The sequence below is a fragment of the Protopterus annectens genome, chromosome 7.part0, assembly GCF_019279795.1.
Source record: "Protopterus annectens isolate FY-2018-M chromosome 7.part0, PAN1.0, whole genome shotgun sequence".
In the NCBI taxonomy this organism is placed as follows: Eukaryota; Metazoa; Chordata; order Ceratodontiformes; family Protopteridae; genus Protopterus; species Protopterus annectens.
The window spans coordinates 1,497,729,517-1,497,736,938 of NC_056739.1; the positions used below are offsets into that span (position 1 = coordinate 1,497,729,517).

A 7,422-nucleotide genomic window follows, 5' to 3' on the forward strand; every position below is an offset into this window, starting at 1 on the left:
TACACAGCATCTCTTGCCTTACCGCTTTCTTGTTTTTACATTTTTGATCACTTTACTGTGTTTTTGTTTCTATTATTATCAAACCTACCATTAGTTTTGTTCCCTAATATCAAATTTTCCTTCTTTTTCATTTAACTACAGCTGTTGCATTGTTCTATGAAGATGAGAGTTAATGCCAGGAATCAGCTTTTGGAATGAAAATACACCTTTCTTTCTTTTGTTTTGTATTAGTTTAGAAAACATTGATTATACAAAACTAATTAAAGGCAATGCATAATGATTGGAGTATATACTACCTGAGTGGTATGCAATAGTTCAAATAAAGAAGCACGCAACCTGCCAAAGTGTGGAAGAGGAGTGTTGGTATTTTAAAAGCATACAAACTTTCTTAGTAACTAAACATATTTATTTTTTGTTTGTGACTACGCATGGTGTTTTCTTCATTAGTTTGTTATCTTATTGATTACAAACATTGTGACAGATTAGCTGATTTTGGAATGGAAAACGTTAATATGCTTCTACATCTTTCAGTTGGAAATTCTCATTAAGCAGTGGTTTCAGATAAATGTGGTTAAAAAAACATGTAAAGTGTTCTTGCTAGGGCATTAACCCCCATCCCAACACACATTTACCTCACAGAACAGTTGTAGCCTTATGAAATGGTCAATACTAGTGGTATGCTACAGGCTCAGGAAGAGGAAGGAAGCATATTAATTACATCCCAGTGTCATACAGAAGGAAGGCCCATTCCTAAAGAGCATGAAAATGGATTGTAAACTATCAATTTTGCAGGAAAATTCAGTAGCACTTTCACATCAGACATTGTATGGTATACTACAAATACTTTACAAAAATCAATTTGAATATACCAGGACTATAAAATAAAGTAATTTACAAAGAAAGGCAGTATACAAAATAATTAACATAATGTCAGCTGACAATATAACATATATGGGGATATAGCTCAGTGGTAGAGCATTTGACTGCAGATCAAGAGGTCCCCGGTTCAAATCTGGGTGCCCCCTGCAATGGTGGCTTTTTGGGTGGGAGGTTGGCATAATGGTTAAGGTGTTCACCTTACAAACACAAGGTCCAGGGTTTGATTCTCAGATGAGGTAAATGGCTAGGCTTAAAATGGCCCACAAAAGCAGTTAGCCTAGTACTAACCTATGAACCTATAATTCAGGACAGTTTTTTTCACACTTTATGCCTCTTGCATGGCATAAATGTAAAGTTTCTGCAATGACAAAAAATAGAATCATTGAAAAATATCTGTGCAATTATTGTACTGCACTTACCCGTGTTTCATTATGCACATTTTTCATAAAACACATATATAGCTACAGACAGATATATAGTATATTCAGAACCACTCATTAGATATTTGCTTCTCTTCTGTGTCTTTGTTTTCAGATGAGAACATTGCTCTAATGGTTCATTTAGCTGTAAAGGGAACTTGACTTAAAAAGCAAAACAGTCTCCATTTAATGCCTGCATTCCATTCTAGGTCATATCTTCCTATAACAGGCCTTAGTAAGTCACTAAGCACTACTAAACTGAATGAAGCTACCCTCTGAGAATAATCTGGACTCATTAACAACACTCTTTCTGTAAAACTGCCAAGAACATGTGGCTTAATCAGTGTCACACTGTGTATTGCTGCTTTCCTACTTAACCAAGTGCCTGAAATGAGTTACCAGACCCTCCCTTCATTTTAGACTGTAGAGTAATTGTATATACTGACACTCATTTTAAGGTACATGGTACATGTTTATCCAAAGACAGTTACTTACATTACTTATTAACCTCTGACCACATCCACTCCTAAAATGTTTCAACAGCCCAGTTGCAACTTTATTTTTTCAGTTGCAGTATGTGCTTTAAAGGCCCATTCGTATCATATGGTTATCAGTGTACCAAGCAATGATATGTTGTTGTTCATTGTTTGTAAAAGAAAGTTTCACTAATAGTTGGTGATACAGGATCAAAGAACCTAATTTTTGTGATTATAATGTAACTGAAACCTTATTTATCATGTATCAAATATTTGCTGATGTGGTGTCTGGATTTTCCTGTATTTAATTTTAAGTGCTTACAGTAGAGAATACAGAGTTTAAATACTGCCAAAGTATTTTTTTTATTTGAATTTTTTTTATTTTATTAATGTCTACAGGTAGGAGAACTGGACCATGTAGATAGTTCTTCAGTCACTCCCTTCTCAAAATAAAAAGTAAGTGGCACAAAACCAATAGAAACCTAACATTCTGAAGCAGAATTAGGCTAACATATTATAGTATGGGAATAATCAGCAATGTTAATACTGCTCAAGGATAAAACAGTTCAAACATTCATTATGTGCTCCATCAAATATATATCTGCAAAATTATTGAAAAGAACAAAGAAATATTGAGCCATAAAATTAACCTAGGTGATAAAACTTAGGCATTTATAATCAGTTTGTTGCTAAAATAACAACTTTAATTGCCAGATAATGGAGGTTTGGGAGAGCAGCTTAAAATCAGTCTGGGGTTTGTATTCTGGGCTGAAGGGCCAGTGAAGGCGAATGACGTACAAGTGGAAGAGAGAGGGAAATGAGCAAGTAAGAGGGATGGATGAGGTTTCAGATGAATTCAGCAACCTGGTGGGATGTTTAGTGATGATTTGACAGTGTAGAAATATGCACTGACCCTGACTAACAGCTTGTTGGCTAAGTTGTTAGTATCCTTCTTCTAAAGTGGGACTTTGATCTGTCCAGTGTCTACCTTTTGCAGGTTATACACTGATGTACATACAATGATAGATGAGCCATATCTAGGGGATAAGACTTGCTAGCCAGGTGAAGATCTACCTGTTTGGTCAATAAGTTGTGGCCATTACTATAGAAGAGTAATATTGTAGAAAGTTTATAAACAGAAAAAAGTGGTGGTATGAAGAACTCCAACCAAAATGCCAATAAATCCAAAAAGAATCCATTAAGAAGAGTGGAAAATGGAAAATGTTGCCTCAAGACACTATTTTATTGGAGCCACTTGAACTCCAAACATAAAACGTAAACCACACTACACTGGAACATTAATGTTCTTGAGGCAACATTTTCCGTTCTCCACTCTTCTTATTGGATTATTTTTGGATTTATTGGCGTTTTGATTGTAGAAAGTTTATATAACACATTGTGAATGTAGAAAATCTAACTGCAAAGTAATATATATATATATATATATATATATATATATATATATATATATATATATAGTTCCCCTTTATAATCTCATAATACTGAAATCTCAAATTTCAGTATCTCGAAACCTTAAAGGCGAACATTCAAAATCCCAAAACCCTAAAACCGTGAAATACAAAATCTTAAACATATACACACCACACAACACATACACTATCTGACTCACACCACATACATAAACACAACACAAATTAACACACCTACACTACATATAAGCAGGGGGAAAGCCTGCCTGCACCTCCTATGTGGGGGGCTGCGCACCCCACAGCCCCCTACATATATATACTAACTCCGAGATTGCAGAAACAGGAAAAGATAGTAAACTCACACCCAGACATTCCACAGTCCCTCACACACAGACATACACATCACATATATACAAACACCAACACATCCAACACTTACACACTCATACGTTCACCTGCCTACCCTAACCCACACGTACAACTTACAAACACACTCACATACATTCAAACTCCCACCCAAAACCCTTACAAAACGCTCACTGTTAGAAAAATATGTATTAGTAATATGCACTAAGCATTCGAGGTTTAAAAGGGTTAATACATTTATTCTGTCCACACTGCATGAATCTGCACAGCTATTAGAAACTTAACAAGAAGCATTTGATTTCTGCTAAGGTCATGAAAATAACAAGAAGTAATTAATTTCCACTAGTGTCACCTTACGTGAATTGGTCTTTGAAGTTTTTTCCTTTGACAGATTGGTCCTTCGGACCGGAACCCTCTCTTCACCTCGGATCAGACGGGCTCGGTGGTTGAAACCGTACGGGGAATAAACCAAATCGGTTCTTCTTATTTGAAAAGCCCTCCGACTGAATTGTCGTTCAAAAGAGGCCATCCACTTTCTGATCTGCGACTGAAGGACGGGTCTCCGCGAATCAGGTGATCAATCACGTAGGCTCAGGTAAGGTGAATCTACTTTTCCTGTTTTCTGTTTTAGATCAGGGACTAGATTTGTATTGTTTTTGTCAAGACTCTATTTTTGCTTACAAGTCAGGGACAGAAAAGATTACTGTCTTGTCATAGATCAGGAGAAACAGAATAAGTAGGCAGTCATTCTGAAGAGACTATAACAAAATCCTTGGTACCATGTTAAAAATAAGAGAAGTTATGTAACGATCAAAAGGGTTGAACAAAATGGGTAATAATTGCACAAAAAGACCTCAAAATCCACTGTTAACAGAAGACACAAAATAAATGCAGTCGCAGCACCCCGACAATATTAAATATTATTCAAAATGGGTTAATAAATATGAATTTGATGGAAAATTAGAAAAATCCTCGCTTATCAAACTTGTCAACAGCTCAAAACCGATTCCAAAGGTCGGGTAAAAAAGCAACGTAAATTAGGAATTCCTCAGGCACACAGGTGGATTGAGGAAGTAAACCGTAGGGAACAAAAGAACAAAAATTCAAAAGCAATGTTTTTAGACAAGGAGGACAATAACTTAGTTATAGCATCAGCACCTCCGCCTCCCTTACCGGAATATGAAGCAAGTGAACAGGTTAGTCCACCCCCACGATATCCTGTGGTCACTGAAGAAAGAGGCATTATGAAAATAAAACCATATATTAGAGATCCCATCGGGACCAGGTCTCGAACAAGGGCAGGTAACTCAAATGAAGACATCGAGTTATATTAAATGGTTAAGAATTCACAATCTATGAGTGAAGAAGAAATATGCCCACTAATAGAAGTACCCAACCCTCAGGCAGGTCAGGACAATCAGGACCCAACTATTTTAGTGTATAGACCTTGGACTATGGAGGATATCCGGAAAGCCACTGAGGGAATTCCCCATCCAAAAGTTAATTTTAGAAAATTCTCAGAAGATTTAGAAGGAATGAGGCTGAGTTATAACCTAAACGGAGAAGAGGTAGAAAAAGTAGTTAGACAAATTGTGGGGCCAGATTGGCACATGATTAGTGGCAAATGGAATCCCCGTGATGCTGCACAAAGACCCCTCCCACATAGCAGCACAGAATTAGACAACAGAGTAAAAGGTCTTACAGACCGCATCTCTGAAAAATGGAAGCCTAGGGCAGACTGGACTTGCATTAATCAATGCATCCAACAAGAAGGTGAAACTATTGACCGGTATTATGCCAGACTATTAGAATGTTTTAATAATCACTGTGGAATGCAGGTTCCTGAAGATCAAACACAAGATTCTCCATATGAACAGCAGTTAAAGAATGCATTTTTAAAGGGCAGTATTGCACCTATAAGCAGTTTTATTACAAAGCACATGGTAGACCATCATACAAGCAGGTTACAGTCATTACTTGAGTATGCTAGGCATGCCAAAAGGCATTTTAATAGCAAAAAGAAAAAGAAAGCTCAAGTATTTTCTGTAGAAGATGGAGCAGAAGTTTATGTAGTACAGTCTGGGAAAAAGGGCAAGAAAAATGCACAAGGAAACAAACAATCTGATCAATGATCAGAGGACTTTGAAGGTTGAAAGAAAATGGGTGAATGTTTTAAATGCTGTAAAAAGGGACACTTGGCAAAGGATTGCAGGAAAAACAAGAAGGCAACCACAGAAGACAAGGAGGGTGAGGACTGACTATATGGTAGTCAGGAATCACTAGAAGGGGTTAGAAAAGAAAGGACAAATGAGAATGTGATAGAGGGAGTAGAGGATGTGACAGAAGAGATAGAGGAAGTGCAAGAAGTTAGTGACAATGAAGAAGAGATATTAGACCTAGCTTTATTGAGCCTGGAGCTCTATTTAGTGGACACAAAACCAGAAGTTACACTCTTGGTAGAAGGGAGGGAAGTCAAATTCTTGTGTGACTCAGGGGCATCACGAACCCTGATACATCCCTCCAAACTGCCCAAAACACGGAGTCACCTGATTACATACTGGTAAAAGCAGCTAATGGACAACTGTATCGGGAGCCCCTCTCCCATAACATTGCAATAACTGATCCAGTTTCAGGATTGACACAAAAAAGCAAAATTGTTGTTTCTGCAAAATGCCCAGTAAACCTCTTGGGCAGAGACCTCATGCAGCTATTCAGTATAGCAGTAGTCCCAACCATGCAGGGAATGAAAGCACAGCGACAAATTGATACCTTTGTAGTGCAATCGGAGGGTGAAATGTTTTATTGGTACAGTCAGGACTTGGTTACGACTGGTCCAGGGACTGTGACTGAAGAATTAATGAATGTAGCCATCAGCAAGTTCCCCTCCCTTGACATTGATAAGCAACATCTGTTGCACTGTACCCTGTATTATTGTAACACACCAGGACCTGATAAGGAATATGAGCAAGAATTGTTTAAAAATCATGCAAACAGATTGATATTACGTAATCTGTACTGGGACACAGAAGGGAACAGTGTAGCCAGCTGTTCATTGCCCCAGGAGTTCTTTACACTTTATAAATCTAATTGATTACCACATGTTAGCTTAACCAAGAACAAAAATATAGAATGGGCAGACCTAGGAGAAAAAGTCATGAGATGGGAGAAACAGACAGAATTAGAACTATCAGAACAGGGAATACAAATACAGAAGTTGAATTGGATAACTCAGACCCACCCAGCCATGCACTTGCAGTCTACCAAGGACAGCTGATTAGCACTCCTATTAAAGGAGGAAGAGAATGCCTTACAAAATATACCAGAGACTCTCTGGTCAACAGGAAAATCAGATGTAGGACTTATTCGTACAGCGGGACCAGTAACTATCACGCCAAAGTCAGCATTTAGACCACAGAAAAGACAGTATCCCTTAAGAAAAGATGCAGAGGCAGGGATAAAGCCTATTATAGCAGCCTTACTTAAAGGAGGGATACTAGTAGAATCTCTTGATTCACCATGTAATACACCCTTATTTCCAGTCAAAAAAGCAAATGGAGAATGGCGTATGGTCCAAGATTTACAAGCTGTAAATGATGCAGTAATACCAAGGGCACCTACGGTGCCAGACCCACACACCCTGTTGAATGATTTAAAACCTCAACAGAAGTATTTTTCTGTGGTAGACATCAGCAATGTGTTCTTTTCGATACCGATACACCCTGATAGCCAGTATTGGTTTGCATTCACATTTCAGGGGAAAAGGTATACATATACGTGACTACCAAAGGGATATTGTGAAAGTTCAACAATATTCTCACAAGAAATGGCAAGCAACTTGGCGGGATTCACCCC

At 37.8% G+C, this 7,422-nt stretch overlaps 1 non-coding gene across 1 annotated transcript; it reads left to right on the plus strand.

Moving 5' to 3' along the window:
- The first annotated feature begins 953 nt into the window (after positions 1-953).
- On the plus strand, positions 954-1,025 carry TRNAC-GCA. The gene has a single exon. It is a non-coding gene; the product is annotated as a tRNA-Cys (tRNA).
- The last annotated feature ends 6,397 nt before the right edge of the window (positions 1,026-7,422 follow it).